The sequence below is a fragment of the Dermacentor silvarum genome, chromosome 8 (genome assembly GCF_013339745.2).
Source record: "Dermacentor silvarum isolate Dsil-2018 chromosome 8, BIME_Dsil_1.4, whole genome shotgun sequence".
Taxonomy (NCBI): domain Eukaryota; kingdom Metazoa; phylum Arthropoda; class Arachnida; order Ixodida; family Ixodidae; genus Dermacentor; species Dermacentor silvarum.
Window position 1 is genome coordinate 115,322,409 of NC_051161.1, and position 25,726 is coordinate 115,348,134.

At 43.9% G+C, this 25,726-nt stretch overlaps 1 pseudogene; it reads right to left on the minus strand.

The window, feature by feature from the left end:
- Positions 1-25,268, minus strand: part of LOC125947706 (uncharacterized) — a 68,147-nt pseudogene extending 42,879 nt beyond the window's left edge.
- Between the last annotated feature and the right edge of the window lie 458 nt (positions 25,269-25,726).

The following is a 25,726-nucleotide window of genomic DNA, read 5'->3' on the forward strand; positions in this document are numbered from 1 at the left end:
CAGGCGGGTGTTATACCTGCCTAAAGTCAGTTTTGCCGAAGTGGCGCTTCAGGGGGCAGCGCCACAGCGGCACCCGGCGGCTGTCCGGTCCACACAGAGTGAGCCGGCGGTGACGCCATCCGCCCCCTCGGCGGCTGCGGCTAGCGCTACTCCGCCATCTCAGAACAACGGACCATAAACCTCCGGGCTGGTGGCCTCCAGGGACTCGTCCCTCGAGACGAGCCTTTCACGTCAAACGAACCGCTCGCAAGAGCGCGTGTCTAGCGCCCCGCAAGAGGCAATAGACACAACCGGCCAGACGGCGCCACCAGCGCCTAAGGAGCGGCGAGATTCTCTCGACCGCTCCAGAAAAGAAAGATCTCGTGTCACGGCGCCTGCAAAGGGCCCTGCGAGCTAATCTTCATCTCTTGAACACACATCACAAACACATTTGTCATTATGGAGACACAAATACTACAGCGGAATGTCAGAGGACTTCTTCACAACCTCGACGATATTACAGAACTCCTACACATACACAATCCAAAGTTGCTGTGTGTTTAAGAGACGCATCTGAAACCCACAAATACAAACTTTCTTCGTCAATACACCATCTACCGCAAAAACCGTGACGTGGCGAACGCCTCGTCTGGCGGTGTAGCAATAGTTGCCGACAAGTCTGTAGCTTGTCAATATGTCGCCCTTCAGACGCCCCTAGAGGCAGTGTCAGTTCGGGCAATTCTTTTCAGTAAGTTGGTAACCGTATGCACCATTTACATACCCCCGAATCATCATCTCGAGAAAACAGATTTCCATAACCTCATTGATCAGTGTCCCGAACCCTACATACTCGTGGGAGATTTTAACACTCATAACACGATGCGGGGAGACTCACGATGCGGTACGAGAGGTAGATTCATAGAAAACTTCCTCGTGAACTCCGGTGCATGCCTCTTCAAAAAAAAGGAGCCAACCTATTATAACCTTCATCACAATTCATACTCATCAATAGACTTGGCGATTAGTTCTGCTTCCCTTTTTCCCGACTTGGTATGGAGTGTAATCAAAAACCCATTCGGAAGTGACCACTTTCCAGTCACACTAAACTTAGTAGCCCAACATAACTCCCTTCCGCATGTCCCTAGGTGGAAACTAGCCTCCGCCGACTGGAAACTTTTTAAAGAATCGACATTTATATCACGACATTTTATCAGCGAATTTAGCATAGACGAGGCAGTAGCGTATTTTACCGCTTTTATCATCGACGCAGCAAACAAGTTCATTCCACAATCAAGCGGTAGCTCATCCAAAAGACGAGTGCCGTGGTGGAATGATGAGTGCAAGGAGGCGCGGAAAAAACAAAATAAAGCGTGGGGCATACTACGTCGATCCCCTACTGAAGAGAATTTGATAAAATTTAAACACACTACATCACAAGGAAGGCGAACGCGACGACAAGCTAAGAGGGCAAGCTGGGAGAGGTTGTATCCGGTATTAATTCATTCACACAGGAGGCAAAAGTATGGAATTGGCTCAGGAGGCTTAAGGGACAACAAATTCATCCATTGCCCCTGGTGGATAAAGAACGAAATAAGTTGGAAGACCAGGCTGACGCTCTTGGTGAACACTTCGAGCGCGTGTCTAGTTCCACCTACTATTCGGAGAGCTACCTGAAATATAAAGCAATAGAAGAACGTAAGCCCCTGAACCGTAAATGTAGCCCAAATGAACCTTATAACCGTCCATTTGGTATTGCCGAACTTAAAGTCGCCTTGTCAGCTTGTCAGAGCTCTGCACCGGGTCCGGATAGAATCATGTACGATATGATCAAGCACTTGCACTGCGACACGCACATCACACTACTCACACTTTTCAATACCATCTGGGCTGCTGGGTATCTTCCATCTAAATGGAAAGAAGCTATTGTCATCCCAGTTTTGAAGCACGGTAATGATACTTCATTGCTGACCAGCTACCGGCCTATAGCGCTTACGAGCTGCCTTTGCAAGCTTTTTGACAAAATGATCAATTACCGTCTTGTACATTTCTTAGAGTCGAACAAAATGCTTGACCCATTTCAATGTGGCTTTAGGGAAGGCCGATCTACAACCGATCACCTCGTGCGCATCGAAGGAAACATCCGTGATGCATTTGTACACAAGCAGTATTTCTTGTCTATATTTCTTGATATGGCAAAGGCGTACGATAAGACATGGCGGTACGGTATCTTACGAGACCTTTCGCACATGGGCATTCGAGGGAATATGATTAGCATTATAGAAAGCTACCTGTCTAAGCGTACTTTTCGAGTCAGAGTTGGTAACGTATAGTCCCGCCCATTTATTCAAGAAACTGGTGTGCCACAAGGGGGCGTGCTTACTTGCACCCTTTTCATTGTGAAAATGAATTCCCTTTACAAAGTCATTCCATCCTCAATGTTTTATTCAATATATGTCGATGATGTGCAGATCGGATTTAAGTCTTGTAACCTTGCAATATGCGAGTGTCAGGTTCAGCTCGGACTGAACAAAGTGTCCAAATGGGCAAATGAAAATAGTTTCAAGCTAAACCCTCTCAAAAGCTCCCGTATACTTTTCTCTAGAAAGAGAGGCCTAATACGAGATCCAGATATTATGCTGCATGGACAACACATACCAATCAACACTGAACACAAATTTTTAGGCATTATACTTGACACAAAACTAACCTTCATTCCTCATATCAAATACCTCAAAGCTAAGTGCTTGAAAACAATGAACATCCTGAAAATACTGTCACACACAACATGGGGTAGCGACAGAAAATGCCTCATGAACCTCTACAGGAGCCTTGTACGATCGCGGTTAGACTACAACGCAGTAGTGTATAACTCTGCTACCCCCAGTGCTCTGAGGATGCTGGACCCTGTGCATCAACTTGCTATCCGCCTCGCCACCGGGGCCTTCAGGACAAGCCCTATTCAAAGCCTCTATGTTGAATCGAACGAATGGTCGCTTGATCTACAACGATCATATTCTACTTTTAATTACTTTCTGAAAGTACACACTGATAAAGACCATCCTTGTTATCCTACCATCAACGATATGACCTCTGCAACACTTTTTCATAACAAGCCTGCAGCAAGCGAGCCACTCTCACTCCGTGTGAGGAGGATGAGCGAAGATATGGACGTTCCGCTTCTTGAAAATCGCCTAATGGCTCCTGCTAAGCCGTTACTGCGGTGGTTGTGGCACATCATTGACTGCGACACGTCATTTGTGGAGGTAATGAAGCACTCTTCAGAGGCCCACATTCGTATGCATTTTCGAGAGTTACAATTTAAGTACTCGTGCCCAGAATATTACACAGATGCGTCTAAATCGCATGCCGGCGTGTCTTATGCAGCCGTCGGCCCATCCTATTTGGAGTCAGATGTTCTTCACCATCATACAAGCATCTTTACAGCAGAGGCGTATGCACTATGGTGCGCTGCGAAACACATCAAGCAGTTAAAACTACATAAGGCGGTCATATATACAGACTCGTTAAGCGTCGTTAAAACATTGATGTCATGCTGCAAACACAAAAAAAATGTCACAGTTTCGCCCTAAGGGCGAAGCAATGAATGCGATAGCAACGCAGCAATGTCATACGAAGTAAGGTGAGCCGCTTTGATAGCAATATGAATTGTAGTAAACATGAGCTGATTAAGTAAGCAGGTGTGCTGTGGCGTAAGTAGACCGACGTGAAGAGAGACTCGATAACCACGAGAAGGCGCGTGTGAAACGGCGGTGTTGATGAGAAGCGCTGCCCGTGGGCAGCGCGTGCGAAGGGACACACCTGTAGTGCTGCACTGCCGATCCGGGCAGCATTTGCATGTGTAGCGTGAGTTGGAAAATGTGGCCCGACTATTACTAACTTAATGAACAAGCGTGGTGTGAGCGCGCACAAACAAACATGAATAGATCACACTAAATGACTGCAGACAACGACTGTCAAAACGCTGGCAGCGAGCCCATACGCCGCAGCGGGCGAAGGTACGTGCGGTCTATCGCTTCAACGGAAAGTGAGCGGCGAATGCACGGCGCATAAAGGTCAGAGCCGTGTGGAGATAAGAGACGGTGCGGGCGAGCGACGAGCGTGGGTGTTGGCAGAGTAGAAGTGCGCCCCCCTCCCCCCCGCTCCCTCCGGCGCTGGCTTCCCGCTTCCTTGCTTGCGTGTGGGTGATTGAGTGCGTTTGCTCTCCGTGATAGCGCGCGTCCCCGCACGCTTCCGCTCGGGCATACGGCGCGCGGCGAAGATTTTATCTATAGGGAACCTCACGGCGACGGCGACGGCAGAAATCCGGTTGAAGTGTCCATATAATCGCTATTGCAATAAAATCCAGTAATTGCAGAAATTTTCTCACTCCTATGTACTATTTATGCCTCTGGCCAACATGTAACGGTATACTCGGTGCCTGGACACCGAGGTATTGAAGGTAACGTGCTAGCAGACCGAATGGCAACTTCCTTAGATACAAAATCTTGCAACCTGTCCATAGCTGTTGCAGTTATAGACCTAAAGCCATATTTGCGGAAAAAACTGAGAACGTACTGGCAACATAAGTGGGACGCTGAAATCCTTAATAAGCTCCACGTGATTAAGCCACATTTAGGGTACTGGCCATCACTGACCAACTCGTGACGAAGTGATGTCCTATTCTGCCGTCTCAGAATAGGGCACACTTATGGCACACAAAGTGTTTTGTTGACTGGCGGTGAACCTCCAATGTGTAGTACATGTGGGAACACCCTCAGTGTTCAGCATGTCTTCCTGAATGTCGCGAAGCACAAGCCGAGATGGAAAAACACTTCCCTTTAGCATATAGGCAGTGTATACCACTTCACCTGACACTGTTTCTAGGCAGAGAACCGCTTTTCGACATGAAATCTGTTTTAGCATTCTTAAGTGACGTCCATACGCTCAACGTATTCTGCCCAAGAAATTCATAGCACGGCCTCCTGCGAGAGGCCGCTGTTGCGATGTCAACCCTTGTTTATAGCACATGCCTCCGGTCCCTTGTACTCAAGGTACCTGGTGAGGCTGTTGTGCTACTCGTTGTCAAGCATCACCTTTTCATTTTTACATACATATTATCACAACCTTGTTGCACATTTCATACTCATAGCATATGCCACTTCAGTCACTATCATTATTTTACTACCTATATGTTTTACGCCATTTACAGCGACAGTTTTAGGCCCCTTTACAGCCATATCACATCTACCATTAGAAACTCATTGCGTGCGTCATAGCAGCTTATCGATTACATTACCACTTGTCATGGCGCTCTTTGGCCATACCTGGCCCTTGCGCCATAAAACACCACACATCATCATCATCATGAAATTGATGGTCAAGCTCAGAAAGGGTCAGCTGAAGCGGCCACAACGAATGAGTTACTGAAGCTACAAAAGCTGCTTTTTTGAATAACTTTTCAAAGACAAATACAGCAATATGTGTGCCACATTTTGCAAGAATTCGCGTTTATCTGACACATACTCGTTTTTAGAAATTGTCCCAAGTGTCACAAGCACACCGAATGTAGAAGCTTCAAAGCAATACAATGAAAGCCACACCCCTAGACCATGTGGAAGCAAAAAATCTCATAAGGTAGGGCACCGCTCATTGAGTTAAAAAGAAAAAAAAAGAAACAAAAACACACGTGGTCGTTTACTGAAATTCCTATTTATTTTTAAAAGTGTAATTCAGAGCAAGTTACTGCAGAGCGTATTAATGTACACTCACATGTCTCTCTGCATGCAACACAATGTTGAACATATGCACTAATCATGCATGCCTTCCACCAGTGTGCATTATTTGGATCGAAACTGAGTGAATCAAATGGCATGTGGTTCATGTCTAGTTCCAGGTATAACTTGCCGGCTGATAGCACTAAGGACTAGAAACAATAAACTCATTGACATTAGTTAGGTGGTTTCTTTTAATGCAGTGAAACCTAACTCATGTCCGAGTACGCATTTACAACACATGTACACATGAACATGTCACTAAAATACTTCGAAGCCTGACACACATGCGCGCGCGCGCACACACACACACGCACACACACACACTCACTCACTCACGCTTTAAGAAGCTAGCTGACACCACAAATAGCTGCACTTACATCTGCGCGGCAGCTAGTTCTTTTTCTTAGAATCTGTCTGAGAAAAGAAAAGCTTGAGCATTACGCGCATAGCACCCAATTGCTCCGCGCCGTCCGCGAACACCAAGTACCGCAGCTAAAAAAGCCGCGTAAAACAGAAGACAAGTGGTAATGCGTTCAGTCGACGCCGTACGAGTGCGACTTCGGCACGACTGAGGACGAGGATTCACTAGCTAGCCGCTAGCATATCGTGGCACAGCGGGGAAGGCCCCGAGCACGCGTCCGTGCGGAGAACCACAGATAACGAAAAGGCGATGGCTTCGCGGCGGCCGATCACCGCCGTTCTGCGCACCGGTGCACGTAATTCTTTTGTGCGGTATAAAGGCCGATGGCCGCCCAAATGCTACTCGTAAACACACATACCGACACACACGCAACTACGAAGAGCAAGACGTAGGGGTGCCATCACCAGCGCCGACGACAGTGGCGCCATAGAATAAAGAACCAACTGGTGGCGCTTCGCGGACTTTGGCTTCAGTTTCACTTTTAGTTGATACGAACAGACGCGAGGACACTGTGGGCCGAAGCCATCGAAGTCCTGCATGGTCTGCTTCCAAATTCAGATGTCGGAGCCGATCTTGCAGTGCGACAAGGCATTGTAGTCGGCGAGACGAACAAATCGACTATTATATCGCTTTGAAGAATTTAATTGGCACTCTAGAAATGTATAATTTCGCAGTAAAAAAGGGAAAATTTTGAACAATACATCTCTCATTGCTTGTTTACTTCCAACGCGTATGTAAAATAAAATAAAATAATACAGCGAATAAGAAATAGAACTCCGTTTATGCTAAAGGGAGGTTTGTCTCTTGGAAACTCCCTTTTAAAAACGATGTAAAATTGAGGCTCTCCCTCCTTTTTTCATCCCCATTTTGCAAGGGAGCAATATGGAGGACGCTAACCATTTCTACACCACTGTAAGGGAGCACGGTTTCCAGGCACGTAATCCCAAGGGAGGTTGCAGCCCTTAGAATACCTTTTTCGGTTTATTTCCGTTTACAGTGTATGTAATTCAACCCCGTACATGATTTTCTCAGCGCAGAGTTCGTGGGGTGCCATTTATAAAACACTTAGAGTAGCACTTAGACATCTTAGGGCACTTAGCACAGGCTTACTTGCAGTAATTTTTGAAATTTTGGTTTGAGCAGTTGGTATATCGTATTTATTTAGATAGTCTTTATAGAAAATAAAATTTGTGTAAAAAAATAGTTGGCGACAATTACTTGTATGCGCACGTTCGTTATGCGGCATAGGACTCCGTGTTTGGGCAATGTGGTACTCAGAACTTCGCATGCTTTATCATCCCTTTTAGCTGGTGTGTTACCTTTTCATGCTTGTCATCTTTGACATATCTCTTGAGGTTTTTTTATCCTTAATTAGGACAATAAGTGAAACCGGGCCCGACCTTCCTAATCAATCTGCCAGTTGAAGTGGCTGAAGGTCAGCGAAAAAGCCAACCGAGATGAGTGGTTTGCCAGAATCACAACTCAATTTCCATCGAAGCTGCTTATTAAGCAGTTGCAATCATAATTTCACTTGCCTGAAATTTCACTTGCCAACAGCGATTTGTTTGAAACTTTGCCAGCACATAACCGCTTCGAGCACTAAGTAAAAAATGCGAATGCAGTGATTCAATCACAAACGTTTATTTGCGAGAACTGCGTTCCTCTTGTTCCAGCATTTTGGCTAACTGATCTCGTTGCATTTACAGTTGCCCCAAGGCAACATATCAAGTTCTGCATTGTTTATTATATAACGTTATGACGAAGAACCGTTATAACGCTCAGGGTAGCTGCATGCGTAATTTTCTCTGTACACTGCGAACTTCGTTGACACATTATCTATGAGCGTCTTCTCGGTTTAAACAAATAGAAACAAGGTGCCCTCTCTGGTTCATCGTGGACGCCGGGAAAACCTGCTACGAACCTCGTATAGTGCTACAAAGAGTAAAGGAAAAGAGGGTTCAGTAATTATTTACAACGCCTCTAATCAGTCAAGGAACGTGAAAATTTCATCGAACATTCCACTGAACGGGAGCCCTCTTTTTATTGAACATAAACATGGCGTGAAAAGTTATCTCCGGTTGTTGGGAAGCGTAGCTGATAGCGGCGGCATGACACTTCCAAGCACCTTCTTTTTTTCTCAAAGGCAGTATTTACTTCAAAAGCATTTACTTTCACTAAGAGTTTTGCAGAGCATTTCAGCCTTTGTCGTAAAATTTATTGGCAGTGCAATTTTTTGTTTTGCCATTGAAATGGTCTGAATTATGTGTGCTTGTAACACACTTTTGCAAAGAGCTTGGATAAGTATTTACAGCAAACGCCGCAATAAACCCACCCACTTTAACCTTTGCCCACACCTATCCCATCACGATGTTCTTACTTTCTCCAAGCACAAAGAAGCTGTCTCGTTAAGTTCGCCGAACACACAAGAGAAACGTCATATCACGCATAAAACCATTAAATAAACGACGGTTCAGTAATTATTCGTTAGGCTTCTACTTAAGCATGTAGCAATAAAATTTATGGACACATTGCAAATAAGTTGTGGGGTATTTCAGTTAATATAAAGATTCTCTAACGCAGAGGTGTTTTCGTACATTGGTTAAAGCACAATATAACAGCGTAACACATGCAAACACTTGCTTGAGAAGTTTTTTGCAAGAGCTGTATTTGATTACTACGAATTTACCTTCGCATACAATTTTTTTATGGCAGACGGCCCATTGGTGCCAAAGTGAATTTTGGTGGCATTTGTTTATGTTACGGCTGGGTGCACATTTCTGCCCCGTCCATAAAAGTTAATCACATATGTTATAACGCGCTTTATTATGCAACTTATTGCTAAATAGGTGATTAACCGAAACACTTTCGATTTTGTCTACACATGACACATTTCCACTAAATGTACACTTCGTGTAACATAGAGCTCTATCGTAACACGAGGAAATGTAGCGTAAAGTGTTTACGCAAAGCCTTTCAACACATTAGTAAAAAATGTTTATATCAAGCTCTGCTTAAGCCATAGGTATTTTTTTGTCTTGACACATTAATTTGCCATAGTGCTTTCCACATGTTTGCTACATTTCATTCGTGTGTCATTTTTAGTTATATCAGGGCAGCACGTTAAATTTTGCACCTGGAAATTATACAGCTAGTATATAGTATACCGCCAGCTAGTAGTAAAGACAAAAATAAAGATCGCTTCCACACAAGACGAAACACGAAGGAGCCTTCAGGCACGGCACTATCGTTATTAAAATGGCCGGGGCTTAAAATAATCGTAAAACACAGCAACCGTTATTTGCAGAATTGAACGAAGGTCAGCATTGTTACAACGTAATGTCAATAAGTGATTATGGACGTGACGAAACGCTCTTCTCATTTTGTTTCAGTCACTTGTGATGGTGTGAGCCACCCTGCGAAAACAAGCCAAGCATAATCTGCTCAGTGATAGCGTGATATAAGACGATATGCGAATCCCACTTGTTGAATCCAAGCATCACCCTCTCATGCGACAATAGTGTACTCAAGATAAATATTTAACATCCGGAGGAAGTCACTGGTTGGCAATCCTATTACATAACAACAGTGCAGTATGCCTGACTTACCAACTGGCAACCTTAATGCTGCACGTAATCTGGTTTTGTGGAATCTAATAATAAAGTATCTGATGTCAATTGAAACCGCTGTTTAATTCTTGGTAGGGCTGTATTTAGAAACTTGAGCAAACTTCCTATAAATTGTTAGTGATAAATGGATCGTCAGTGATGAGAGCTTCGAAATTTTGTTGCGGGTATTTGGAAGGTTACCCTTTCCAGGAAGCTTGCAAGGCTTATTTTCTAATTAGCTAAATTGGGTAAATAAAATCGTGGGTCTTAGTATATTAGGCCGTCTTTCCTTCCAGCAAAGCCAGCTAGTATATTGATCCTAAAGTCTTGGAATAAACGTTGTACCGCACTTTTTTTTCTTTGCAAGGGATACATGATCACACTTTGCAAAGGTAGCCTTAATTGCTCTGTTAAGAGGAAGCACAGAAAAACCGACTGCCATAAGAAAGTAATAAAGAAAAGGAAAAGTTCTTCAACTATATCTTGCGTGCTCTTTTTTGTCGCGTCTGCTATTTGTAGCGCTATTTTCTTGTGATCTTCAACAAACTAGCTCAAATGTCCATCCTATAATTTTATAGGTTTTAGGTCCCACGACCGTTGTCCGCAGCATTGTTCCCCAGTTTTTCACGTGGGAATGGCTTCAGAACCATAGTAGGAACCAAGGATTAGATATAAAAGGGTTGCAATTGTGGCACGATTCGAGTTTTATACACGGCTCTTTCGCGATTGAATAACAGCGACATAGCACTAGACAAGCAGACAAACTTTTATATTTCGGTTGTTTTGTAATTATGGGGATGTAAGTTGATTGCTTACAACTTATTCCTTTTTGTCTCGGGTGGCTGTCATACTTAGCAGTCGCTGCGGTACGGTGTTGAGCTCAAGTAATGCTTAGAGGTTTCAGCTGGCGCACGTCGATTTTCCTGTGTTTTTTAGAACTTGAAGATGACAGCTCATTGCGCATTCAGTGGTTATTGCTTCTTAAGCTCCTATGATATTAGCTTAGCCAAATGATGAGCTGTTCCATTTTCTGGTACGGTGCTGGTGTACCAAGAGATGTCCCTTGTTCGTGAGACATGTGAGAGAAAGCTACTTGAATAGAAGCATTTCTATGAATAAAAGCAGGAATATTCCTAACAGCTTGAGCTACATTTCTCAAACATAGCTGCACTTGAAGATTTAGCTTCCCCTCCTCAAGTGTTGAAGTCTCTTTTACTTTGTCTTTTAACTACAGCTCCCATAAAACATTAACCATCCATACTTTTTCAAATAAAGATTGTGCCGTGATATGCGCGTGCTAAATCCAGAAAAAGGCGACATATTTCCAATGGTGATTTCTGTAATGCCGTAAACAGGCTGTGGGGTGGAGGTAGTGATGTCTGCATGTAAATAGCTTACGCGGATGGAAATGTGACGTGCTTGTGAGGCAAATGCAAGCCAATTTATTGAGCAGCTGTGGAGCGAACCATTCAGGAGGATCTTGGCAAGCGAAAGTTAAGACGTGAATGCCGGCAACGTGAGCTCCGGCAGGTGCCAAACATTTTTGCGCACTGACATGCAACAAGTGATATATAGGGAAAGCACAAGTTGCAGAATATGAAACAGAGTCACATGTCGCGGCGATGACAGCAAGCGGCATAACCGCAAAAGATACGCGGCAAATCTAGCCGCTGGCGTGGAGTAACATGCAGTGAACATCTGTAATGAACAAGTGGTGAAGCTGCCCGTCACTGCCTCAGCAAGGCAACACTATCAACGCATTAGTGAGCTTTACTGTATATCGTACTCCATGGTAGGTACATCTATGGAACAGATGCCAGGTTTCGCTGCTACAGGTGTAGCGAATTCATCTGCTAGCACAGTATTCTCAATGAATGTGTGCTCAGATGTGCACAGAGTCATACCATGTTCGTGGTTTTGTAAAAATAGCAAATCGTTTACAGCACTTTCATGTTCTGTGAACTTATTTTTTAATTCAGGAGAATAGGTTTTAAGAATAGGTTTTAACTTCGAAAAAACTTTTGGTGGGACGCACAGTCGAAGGGTTTCTCAAAAACTAAGAATACCATGTCAATTTGGCCTTGACCGTCTAGGGTTGCAGCGATTTCATACACTGTTTATAATAGTTGTGTTACGGTGGATTTACCACGACGGAAGTCGTGTTTTCGCGCACTCGCAGAGGCCATTACTTTCAATGAAGACTGAGATGTGCTTAATTATTATGTGTTCTGTCAGTTTTGATGAAGCACAAAGTAGGGAGATAGGACAGTAAGATGAGAGTAGTGAATGGTCGTCTGATTTAGGGATGGGAATTATTTTTGCATATTCCCAATCACGTGGAATTTCTGCCCATTAAAGTGATTTATTATAAATATTGCAAAGATATTTGGCGCATAATTCGGCGTATCTCACCAAAAAAGCATTAGGTATTTCATCGACGCCTGGCGACTTCTTTATATAAAGATCAAGAAGCAAGGACAATACATCTGCTTCGTTTACGTCGAGATCACCGATGGGCGGAATATCATTTAAAACAGCTATGCGCGGTGTCTTTCTATCATCGTTCGTGAACACAGAGCAAAAGTACCTGTTAAGTGCATTGGCCATTTTCAGTTTATCTGTCAGTATGAAACTATGCACGCAGATATCGGACACCTGGGTTTTCTTTGGCGATAAGTACCGCCAGAACTTTTCCGGGGATGACAAAAGAAAGATTTTAAAGCAACGTTTTGATAATTGTCTTTAGCTTTAGAAACACCAGTTTTAAGCTGTAGACGCAGGTTGGTTAGTTTTCGACGTTAGCCTTTGAGGGTCGTGCTTTATGTTGCTTTCTTACTTGCTTTAGTTTTCGCCCAATCGTACGAGGTCTCTTGTCATCCACGGATTCGTTTCACATACAACTTTCCGCTTTTTGGGCACAAAAGTATTGTTAAAAATTAAATAATGGGGTTTTACGAGCCAGAAGCAGTTCTGATTATCAGGCACGCCGTAGTAAAGGACTCCGGAAATTTGGACCACCTGGGGTTCTTTAACGTGCACCTAAATCTAAGTACACGGGTGTTTTCGCATTTCGTCAATCTTTGTACTTGCAAACAGTCTTGAAACAACAAGGCGACTACGGCTCCGCGGTAATCTCGATCTTTCCTGTATATTTTGTACCCTGGTGGTGTTCTCTCAAAGTCCAGGATACCAGTATGCAACCAAGTTTCAGTTATTATCATTACATGTGGCTCATGCGCCACTGCAAATCTTTGAAAGTCGGAAAGTTTGTTTACAACACTGCGAGCGTTTAGATTAAGGCAACGGAAGCTTTTTTGAGTGCCTGAAGAAGTTCACTTTTCTTCTTCGATTTTTTGTGGGTGCTGAAACGGAAATTCTTTTTATTTCAGTAGCATCCCAGGCATACATTTCTCCGTTTATGACGATTTTGTCGTGTACAAGCTTCACTATTTCGCCGCCCTTTCTGATATTTGTAGTTTGCATAGGCGGCTTCAACTGAAAAGCAAAACAGTGAAAAATTTGCGCAAGCCTGAGTTTGGAAATTGGAGACAACACAAAGCAGTGACCGAGTTCTTGCAAGTAAACCTGAGTAGAAAGATAGGCGAAACTCTGCTGCTTTTCAACGCTAAACCTTTGTCAACAAACGCATTAGCCGAGAAATATCTGGCAAATTCTCGTTTGCCACATTCATGCACTTCTTTTGAAACACGCAAATACCAACAGTTAGTAGTGTATCAGACCTGCACAGTAGGTATATTTTTTTCAGTAAAACAGTTTAACCGCTTGAAGGCCGGGGGCGTATTATCGCGTGCAAACCGAAATTTACCGACGCAATATAATATATACAACCGGGGCAATAGAAAAGGGTTAATCTAGTTAAAAAAAGGAACTCAGCAAATGACAAATAAAATTATACAAAACGAAAAAAAGTAATATAGAGTTAGTATACTGAATACAATATACGTAGGTTACGTACAGTTTACCGATATATATATAACGTAGAAGCCAATCTCACATAGTAACACTGTAAACAACAAAACTAATTGAATACATCATAACACCTTGCATACCTAGTTACATCAATACTTTTTTGCATAGTATCGTGTCTAGGTACTGTGCTTAATTATAATCTTGCGTTCTCGCCTAACAAGTTATATTTTCGTTCATTAAGATTTCATTAACATGCCTGTTAAACACTTTTTTATCCAAACATATTGTAGTGGACAGTGTGCTTCGCGTCCGCAAAACGAGAAGAAGAAGCTCGACATCATGGCCGCAACATCAGCTTAGTTACCCCGACGAATAAATGGTTACTTCTTCGAGTCTTCTGTTCCCACAAGTTGGTGATACGGACGTGATCCCGCATCGCAACTATTCGTCCCGCCGGTTCTCTTCGACGCCATGGAAAGGAACTCCCAAGGCAATACCGCACCTTCCATCGCTACACTCAAGCTTCCCGAGTTCTGGCCCGCAGATGGTGAGCTCTGGTTTCTCCATATCGAAGCGCAGTTCCGCCGTCACCGCATTGCATCGCAGACGGCCAAGTACGACTATGTCGTGAGTGCGCTCAGCCCGACCACCACAGCTTTGATCCGCGACGTTTTGCTCACTCCCCCACCCGACAACCCCTACGACATCCTGAAACGGGAGTTACTTCGACGCACGACCGACTCCGACTCACGACGCATTCAACAGCTTCTATCATCGGAGGAACTTGGCGACCTAAAGCCGACCGAGCTGCTTCGTCACCATTCCTTAATATGTCCCATAATATCTCCTTGTTCTCTGGATGTAGCGTATGTTTTGTCGAATAGGATATCGCTTTCGCCTAGTATTTCCTTTTGAGCCTACAGTTCTTCAATTTATTTGCACCTAATATCATGTAAAAACTAAAATAATGATAGGCGTACCATGGTCCATATGCACAACAGCGGATTGGACAAAGAGAAGTCGGTACACATCGTGCCAACACCAACACGCACTTTGAGAGGATCGCCGAGTTTTTATATAATTCTTACTTCTATACTATGGAAGAAGAAGGCCACGTAGTGCGGACGCAGGTCGTGTGCGCTTCGCCGATCCGCCGATGTGCGTATAGTCCATCGTATGGAAATCATAATCTTCATGAACACGCGGCGATCACCTCATGAGCTAGTTCGTGTTGGCCTGGCCCCCGCAGTGGATATGAGCCAAAGTTTGGGAGACAGACAGACGTCGTGTCGGCTCCGCCGTTTTCCTATAATTTTCAGCGAAAATCGCAGAACTTGGCTAAAATCTCTGCACCAATCGACGAAGCAAGTTCAGCTGAACACCTGGCACCAGCTTTTACAAGGTGGGCCCACTTTTTCGGCATTTACATCGACAATTCTGAGTCGCCACGCTGATCGGCCATTGCCTCCGCCACTGCCGTGGCTGGAAGGACAGCTAGGCCTAACGCGCCGACGACGACGCCCGGAGGCCCCCCGGAACACCTCGACAGCACGTCTAGCGCCACGATGGAGGTCATACGCGTGGAAGGAGCAGTTATGCAACAGGAGGACTTTACCAACGACGCGGAATGGTGTGAAGTCTGCAGAACAAACATCACGATAACATACGGAGGGAGATCAGGTTCGACAAAAACGGTGCCACGAAACGCATCTGAACGGAAGCGCGCGCCTGGGGATAGCAATTGAAAAGGTGAACGAAGGCAAACTGGCTACCTTATCTACAAGCAGAAGGCTACGAAGTGATCGTGCAACCACGAGTAGCACTCAACGTTTCGAAGCACAGGCAGGCACGCATACACCGCTGCCTGAGAAACGCCGCTGCCGTCAGTCACGAAGCAAGAAGACAGCCTATGCATAAACCTCAAGCAAAATATCATGATCGTCAGCACGCCATCCGAAGAGTGAGCCAGGCGGTACGCAGCCACCACGAAGTTACGAGTGTGAGAGGAAGAACATGAAGCCAGCGCCTACAGAGCCACACCGGAAAACACGTCTAAGGGACTCATATACACTGTAAAATAATTTACACCCCTAACGGTTTTTTGAGTGTCTATAACTAACCCCCTAGCACCCCTTTAAAAGGGTTTTTAAATCAGCAATCACACCCTTAAGCTGGGTATTATTCATTGAAGTAACACCCTAAAGTGAGAGGGTGTTTGAACAGCATAACACCCTTTGTCTCAAGGGTGCAAGCGTGTTTTCAGCAGCTTTCTCTGAGGGTGCGAGGGTGTATTGCAGTGTGTTATAAGGGTGTAAGGGTGTTTGAACAGTGTGTTATAAGGGTGCAAGGGTGTTTTGAAGAGCTTCGTGGAAGCGTGCTGCATTGTTTACAGTGAAACACGAGCCTGTTTGGGTGATCACCAAGGTATAGTAAACACAAAAGGTCATTTTCAACATTAGAATACAGACAGGTAATTTATTTGTGAATTGACACTCATATTCCGCTTTATGAGCGGAAATGAACCTCCTAGCAACACATTTTGGCTGTGATACGTTCACATGCAGGAACAGGTGCTCTAGGACACATGACATGTTGTACGCTGGCTTGGCATAGCTAAAGTCAAATGCTTAATAGGCAGCCATCATGGCAGTGGTGCCCTCTTCAGCATCAATCACTCGAGCAAGCTGCTTCTTCTCGGCAAATAAAAAGAGCTCGTCTGCAGCTTCAAGAGTAGTACCTGTGCAAACAATGCACCGTGTGCAGGGCTTGTCTTCATCCTGCATAAAGAGACAGGTATAGTAATCTTCCTGCTCAACCAATATGGGACCAGTAAAAGCTTACTGCACTGCCCCGATTAGTTCCAGAATGCTTATCATTATAAATGAAAAGTACCGCACATGTGTAGCTTCCATCCATAAATTCGGAGAGAGGATGTGAAACATAGTTCTCCTTTGCCTGTGCACCAACACAGTGGCAACATGACATAGAGATGTGCAAGATCAAATGTTGTAGGTTTTCTTTCCTAGTAGATCATGTGACTTTAGCCGACTTTCAACTCATTTTATTTTTAGAAGTTACGTGTGTACAGAATTGCAATTCAGTGAAATATGCTAGTTCTGCTACACAACATAGGAAACTCTTTCAATAAGTGCATTTGTGTCACACGAATCTGTCAAATGTCGTCTAAGAAATGTGAAATATTTTCTAATAATTATAATACATTATAATAATTCCAATTATAGTAATGATTATTATAAATTACATAAAATAGATTAAAAAACATGTCGTACATTATTCTGTAGAACTTTAGCAAACTTACCACATGCACAAACATTACATCAAGTGCCTTGGGTTCATTCAGGACATTTGAAAGCAACTGTAGGACTTGCACAGCCCGGATATCTGAAAATAAAAATAAATAATAAACAGTCATTACCTTTCGCATTCTCAAAACACACTAGAGTGATGCCTCAGTTCATGCATTTCGCCTGCGATTACTGCCTTTGTATCAAGCTCATGCAGGTAGCTTGTGTGTTACTCGGATTATGCCACTTATTCAATGGTAAATTCCCTCAGAATTAATTTTTAAAGCTTGAAGTATAGTCTGTATGAATGACGTATTCGATGCACCAGTTTAAGAACTTTCAGTACAGGGGCGGTATTCTGCAAGAGTCTACCTAGTGGACTGTCCATTTCGGCTGTTGCTGATTGGCTGCTGCCTGACGTGCAGGAAGGAGACTGGCTGGCACCTTCCTGCACGTCAAGCAGCAGCCAATCAGCGACAGCCAAAATGGACAGTACACTAGGTAGACTCTTACAGAATACCGCCCCTGGTCTGAAAAAAACGGAGGCTATACCAGCTGTGCCATCAAATCTATTATGAAAAAATGGAAAGAATTCCAGGACATCAAGAAAAACCACCCTAACATAATTGCAACAAAACACGTTGAACCTGAATAGTCACAATAAACAAATTTTTAGCAAGAAGGTAGTCTGCACCTGAACTGTCTTTAAGACCTTTGTGTGTTTTCTAGCACCTGCAATTGCCAAATAATCAAGAAGGTGAGAAAACTGGCACCTCGGGTTGTTCTACTCATCCACCATAGTTGCTGTTCACCAAAATTTCCAAAAAGACACGTCGAACAGTGCTACTGCTTGTCGCACATCGCGGATCTGCAGTTTCCCCCCCCCCCCGCCCCAGCCCCTTCTCTTAAGTTCACCCACGATTCCAATTGGTCTTAAAATAGATGAGCAGAGTTACAGTTGCACAACCCTAAAACTTTCATGTGACAGGCTAATAGGCAGAAAGCAAGGCATAACGCACAAACATGCAGCGAAGTACAGTTACAAACTGTTACACCAAGATTTTGGCGCACACTTTTGTCACTTACGTTTCCTGCGCTTTGTTGAACCATTCACAGTATGGGCCTCAATAATGTGTGTTGTCTTTCTTTTTGGCCCCCAACACTCTCTTATAGCAAGGCACTGCGTCTTTTCGAACCCATTTCCAACACTCTTTGTGCCGTCCTTCTTTATCAGAATGTTGAAGTCCTCAAGGAACTTAAATATAGTTCAAATAAAACATGCACAATACCTTGTAAGCTCACATACAATAAAAAGCTACAAATCAACACCACCGCTAAGGTAAGCCAGAGTATAAATACATAAGCGTACCCCAATCACATTAGAGCATATGTTGCAACTGTCGACCTATCGCATACAAGAATAGACTGGCTGCACTGAAAAATGAAAACAAGAATTGACTCGCCATCCCGGCCCTGTGAAAGTGGATGTCCAGTGAAGCTGTTGAAAACCACCCCTACGAATGCTGAGGGGGTGTGCAATGCTTCATTGCTCATTTCCTCCTACGGCACATTAATCAGTGACGGGAGAATGCAGATGTGCGGACTTTCCCTGTGTTGGAATTCCACGGCATGTCACAGCTGGTCTTAGTGCCGTTTCTTTTTCCTAATTATGCATTGCCTATCCCAGTGATCGAAGCGCTGCTCCAATTGCTACAAAAGAGAAACACTGCTACATGCTAATCCAAAGTGTCATTTTTGTTAGTAACTGCTCCGAACCTGCTACGAAACAGTGCTATGGACCACTTCCGTAGCAGTGGTCCATAAAACTTGCTACCTGCAGACATGTCAAGTTCGAAGGTGAAATGCAAGATTACTTTCAAGTCATACTGATGAACTGCTTGCGTCGTCGCAGCAGTGATATGTGACCGATTACTTTTATCATGCGATATTCAGGTTATTGTATAAGCAATATGTTTCATAATAATTATTAATATGCATGAGACACTTTGGTGATGCTTTTAACTCCAAAAGTCCTTTGGCATATTTTGCCATCTGCCCCGAAAACACCAATGGCTGCTCTAAAGTAGCATTTTTTTCTACTCCGAAAAGACTTATGGCTACTCCAAGTAGCATTTTTTCTGCTCCGAAGGCTGCTCCAAAAAGTAAAATATTGCTTCCATCACAGCTATCCATAGCAGGGCTGCAACAACGATGAAATCAGTTGTTGGGCTCGTTCTTTTATATATAAAAGGCTTACGACGTTATTCCCCCCGTAGCGCAAGCGGCTGCTGCTGCAACAGTAAACCTTACTGGGAAACATGTACGGGGAGCACTATGTGCTTCACAATGTTAGCAGAAGTGCTTTATGAATTATTGGCGCCGATTTTATGCAGTGCAGCTAAAGCTCATTGCCTAATCGCTATCAATAGTAGTACCACACACATACCAGACTGCACTTTGGGCATGCAAATAGCAAGATCAGAGATAATTTCTTGCACCTGACATTAAGATCTATTTCGAGCATTGAAATACAGCCAAGCAGCCACATTTTTTGCAGGAACCTCCAAAAGCTTTTCACTGAAAGTTCACGACACATAAAATATGTAATGAAAGCACATACCCATTCCTTGTCTGCCAGGTACGGATATTTCTCCATAGCTTCCACGGGCGACATCTGGCAGAGGTCCTTTGCTCTTGCAGTGTGGGTCAGCTGCAGCCTCCAGAGCATTTGCGGCCTGTCAGGGTTTGCCTTTTTAGATTCGGAAACCAGCAAGGCTTCATGCTGTGCAAGGCTGCAGCTGTCCTCACCGCTGGACACCAAACCTTGTGCCTGCACAAGATAGGAATTGCATTTTCTCAAGATGAAACGGAATGATAGATGCAATGAATAGAATAGCAATACTTTAATGAGATGTAGGTAGAATGCAAAGTATGAAACACTAACCAAAACGGGTCCAATTTTGCCACGCTACAACACTTCTGCAGCGGCACCGTTCGATGTTCTCGGCCACTTTGCTGCAGTGCCGAACTTTTGCCTATTTATTATCACTCTATCGGTGGCCAGCTTCCTTCTTTCATTCTTAAATTTCTGCCGCAGCATCACAACCCAAGAAGCCTGCAATTTCAAATAATATTTAAAAACTCACTACATAAAAAATTATCCCCTCTTGGTCTAATGATAATGGTCTGCAATAAATGACCAACACAAGACAAGAAAGACAAATTATTGTGAGGAAACATGGTACCAGCAGCTCCTATAACAGATCTGTTTTTGGAATATCAAAATTTTAAAAAATTGTGACTGCACATTTTTAATCATTTAACTTGACTGCTCAATGGGGTAGACATTACTTGCACATTAAATCAAAATACGAATTGAAATTACCTTCCAACCAGTATTGCACCTTCTGATTTGTAGCCAGTGAAATTGCAAGGCATATATACTTGCAACAAATTATGAGGATGGTTTGATGTCAAACGTGCAGAGTCCCACTTCTTAAACAAAATGTCATTTTATGCTCTAGAGCAAAAAAATAACTAAAATGTCCATCTACTTTGTCGCACACTTTTCGAATGAATATCTTGAAAATGGTGTAATCCTGAGAAATCATTCACCGTGAATATGCCTCGTGAAATCATTGTTTACAAATTGTAAGTTGCAATATGCCCTAAAGTAATTGAAAACTTTAGTGCAATTTCATTCACCAGTTAGTCAATAAAAATTTTCAAGGAAGTAATGTCCTCCTTTTCAAGTAAATCAGTTCCAAGGATTACAGTTGTGCCATACGCCACACGAGATTTGGAATCACTGTTTGTGATTAGGCTTCTGTGACGTATGTTTGGCCACCTCACGCAATCCCTACGCTCGTACAGCACATAAGTACTACTCAACTATTTTGTGTTCCTTCTTCACAACTAAGACTACGAATTTGGATGATTCAACTGCAACATTTAAGTGCTTGCACATATGACTGAGATCGCTTCTGGCGCTGTGCCAAGTATACTATCTTCACACTGTGGCAAGAGCACTGTCATTCGTACGACGCATCCAGTGCTGAGTCTCGCGAAAGTGATCACCGCAGAATACTGCCCTTGATATATTGAAAAAGCACAAAAATACAAGAATAACAGACAACGACGAGGCTAATAACAAAGAATAGTGTGCACAAAGACCATCTAATATAAAATACTTAAGCAAGTACCAGGTCTCTAATTAGGTAGCTACTGAATGCCCCGAAAGTTTAGCCTTTTTGCCCTGTGTGCATCCTGGCTCGGCTAAAGGAAGCACTTGGTCGCCAGTTACTATACTCCATTGCACGCATAGTTTGAAGCACTATCGAAGGTACGAGGCATACACTGGCAATATCATTGCGCAGCAGAAAATAGTTCCGTGCGCAACTGCCCGACTAATGACTGGATTAGAGAGTTGTTATCGCTTGGCACTAGACACATTACAGCAACACACAACCACTATTTCATTACATATTTGTATTTTTCAAGCTCGATCACAAACTAGATCTCCACTCTGAGCAGATAAGAAAAACAGCACAACTCATACAGTGGTATCACAACTCAATCCCATAAACGAAGATATATGCAAGTATTCTGAGAGCCTACTCACATGTCCACTGCCACAGGGATCAGCAAGCTCTGGGTAGCGGCGCACGACCGTGGACGCAGTGCCCTGGTAAAACTTGTGTGATGGATACCTGTAAAATTATTTAACTTTATGCAATAGTACCTCTTTCTGAAAGTAAAGAAATATTGCAATTTTAACATTGCTGCATGCAAGTTTACTCACATTGTATGTGCAGTCATTTCCTGAAATAAGGAGTCGACAATCCTTGTTGTAATATACGATGTGAGTGGGATGTTCTCCTTCACTACACCGTTGAGGAAATGAAGATCTGGGAGGGCAAAGCCCATCCCATCATCGTCCTCTTGGCTAAACAGCAACAAAGGGCACAGAATTAATTGCTGTAACTATACGGCAATAAAACTGCTAGTAGTGCTGACATTAGCAGAGAAATGGCAATGTTTTCAATGGCCAAGCTGCACCGTACACCAGTGGTACTACACGACCATTATATAGTATTTTAGTATTTGCACAACAATCTGAATGTTAGGCTTTATTATCACTCCTTAAAGAAACAGACAACCCCCTTTTAGGGTACAAGTTTTTAAAAGTTTTTTAGTGCAACATAAACCTTGCGAGTAAGAGCCCAATGCTCTAGAGTGGCAGCACAAAACCTTCCACATTTTCTGCATCAAAATTTATCAATCTGCAGTCGCGATCGTGTTATGAATATGTACACTGAAAACATTGATAAGCAAGCGCAATAGTGATTCTCCACCGGCTTTGTTGGCAACGGCCAGAATCACCAAGTAGTGCTATTGATGTAGCGCTGGCTGGCACCCATTTCCAACACTATAACCCGATCGCATTTTGCATCTCACAAAGAAACCACAAAACTCGGGGTACTTATTCACAAACTTGCATGCGTACAAAGGCCTCATGTGTGCCGCCATGCAACAAAGGTCACCACAGGTTAGGGGCTAAGCACGATTTTGGCGTTCTACTCATTGCCACGATAGTAGCTTTTAAGACGGCCAGAGCTTCCTTTTCTGTGGTGGAGTAATTGATCTCAGCAGGCTTCAGAGTATAGATATAACACCCCACAACGTGGTGTTTCGTTTGATCAGCTTGGGTTGAGGATTTCTCATATATGGCTGCACCGGTTGCATAGTGTGACGCGTCTGTGTTCAGCACGAAAGGCAGAGAAAAATTCGGTATTCGCAAGATCGGGTCCGATGATATTAGTTTTACCAGCTCACAATAGGCACCTTCGCACTCCTCGTCCCATTGAAAAGGCATATCCTTCTGGGTTAAACGTGTCAGACACCTTGTTCTCATGGCATAGTCTTTGATAAACGCCCGGAAGTGTCCTGCTAGGCCAAGAAAAACACGTAGGGAGTGCACGTCGTAAGGCTTTACCAACTTGGAAATTCTTTCTACCGATTCTTGCTTAGTGCTTTTAGTGTGTCCATCGAACACCCTGCCAAGAAATACCACTTTTTCTTGAAACAACGCACTTTTCTTGAAGTTGACTTTGAGTTGGGCAAGGCTGAGAGCGTGAAGAACTTTTGAAAGATGGCTACGGTGCTCCTCCTTTGTCTTTGAGTAGATGATAATGTCGTCGATGTACACATTGCAAAATGTGCCCAAGTAAGGTTTCAGAATGTTGGTCATAATCTTCTGAAACCACGCAGGGGAGTTTTTCCAACCAAATGGTAGGCGGTTGTACTCAAACAAGTCAAATGGGGTTATGAACGCGGTGTACTTTTTCGTTTCTTCACTTAGTGGAATCTGCCAAAAGCCCTTGCAGAGATCTATTCGTGAAAAACAATGGCAAACACCAGTTTCGTCAATGATGTCATCGATTCTCGGCATTGGATAAGGTATCAAATCCGTTTGACGATTGAGAGCACGGTAGTCTGTACAATGGCGGAACGTTCCGTCTTGTTTTGGCGCTATGGTTATAGGAGAAGCAAATGGGGATACAGAAGGCCGGATGATACCTGCGTCCAACATTTCTTGCAACTCCTTTTTCAGCCACACCTTTTTATCTCTGGACATATTATAGGGGGCTCTACGAACCACTGTTTTATCTGCGAGCTCAAAAGGAACGACATGTGATTTCATCGCTGGAGGATAGCTGCCCATGCATATAAGCTTTGGATGCTTAGTCTTGATGTCTTCCTCGTTGAAAATTAGCGTTCGCTAGTTTCTTCACCAGGATCTTCTGTTTTTATGTTGTCTTCGGCCATTACTTTGTCGTCCCAATAGAGGTTTATCTTCAGTTTCTTCATGTCTGGGCGGCACAAAAGAAAATCATAGGTGACATTGGGAATTGCCAATACGTCACTGGTAATAGAATGTCCTTGGAATTCAATACCCAGGGTTATCCATTCGCTATGCATGGTCACTGACCCATCGTATACAGGCTTGGACACGCAACGTTCTACCAGCATGCAAACGACCGGCGTCCACTCGACTCTTGTTGATAATTGAGACAGAAGCCCCACTGTCAACAAGGGCCTTCACTTCAATGCCATCTACCTTAATGGGAGCATACAGTAAGCTTGACGACACCAAATACACGGTCTCACAGTAGCCTATTTTCTCGGGATTTTGATCCACGGCAGTCAGTTTATGTGGAAGTAGTCCGTCGTGAACTACAGTAACTGGTCCTTCACCATCATCACAGTCATGATCGATGCTTCCCAGGTGTTTGCTTATGAAGCTTTCTTCACGCTCGGATGACGGTAACAACTCTAGATGTTCACTCAGGTTATGAGAATCAAGTTGTTCTGTTTTGCCGCCTGGTTGTCTTCTCAATGGAACTGTTGACACTGTGGAATGTAGAAAGCTCAGAAGGTCATCAAATGTTCTTAGACCTTTCAGCTGGACTTGACTACGGATCTCGATACACAACCCTTGCGTTACCAAAGCTACAACTGCACGAGACGCTAGCTTCGGTTCTGCAGAATACAATAGGCGACGCTTCTCAATACAGTACTCAAGCAGAGAGCCACATGTATATCTGAACCGCAGTGCAGCATCCCATCTTTCTACCTCGTTGCCTTGGAAAGCAGCTAAAAAGTTGCTTTTCCACAGTTCCCAACATGTTGGTTCATGATCCATTAGGTGCACATCATACCATTTTCTGGCGATAGCTCTCAAATAACGGCGCATATTCAAAATATTTGTGTCATCGGAGTGCCACTTATTCTTGTCACAGGCGTACTCGAAAAACCACAGCCAGTAGTGCACACTTTGCGAGTCTCCTTCAAAAACATCCGGCTCTACATTATATCGTATTGATTTCTCTTGATGAAGCGTTTGAACAAAAGTTCTCATTATTTCACTTTGTTGCATCGTTTGCCTTTGCAGTTCTTCTATAACAGTCAAGACCAGGCTCACCTTCTCGGCGGGAGTTTCCTCTTTGAGGGTGCCGTGGCGTATGGGTTCCAGAACGAGTTCGCTCAGTGTCTGGAGCTGTAGGTTCACTGTCACCGATCCTGTTTGCACCAAGGCTTGGTGGCTGATTGCAGCTTCTTGCAGCACCACGTTGATCAGCCCGGTAGAACTAACTTCGTGAGGAAGGTCCGTCACTGGCTCACCGTGCACTTGGTATCGGGTGAAAACAACAGACTCCGATGACGCCTGGTCGACGAAAAACGTCACCCACATGTCTGGTCTTCAGAAGCTGTCGGCTGCGCCAAAATGTAGCGTTCCTCACTAGAACGGCTATATAAAAGTCATAATCTCAGTGAGACGGGTGTCGTCCGCCATTTAATCACACTTCTTCCTCCTCACGTCTCCCCCAGCCACCTTCTTCGTCTTCTTTCATGCATCCAGCGCAGACCGCTTCAAAGTATATTGTATTCAAAGTCTTCAAAGAATAGCTGCAGCGCTGGCCAGATCAGCCGACAGCTCGAGAGCAAAGAGCAGTTCGTCTTCTTCGTCTGGGCGCCCGCGCGCATCGCCCAGAAGAAACACGCAATATGCATGTACCAATATTTGACGCTAACTTGAGTAACTTGGTATGTCCCCATAGATATGTTTACGCCCTACAATGATGACAGAGATCCCTCAAATTTATTCGATGCTAAGAGGAATCGAACCAACGTCACAACGGTTCCTCAAGG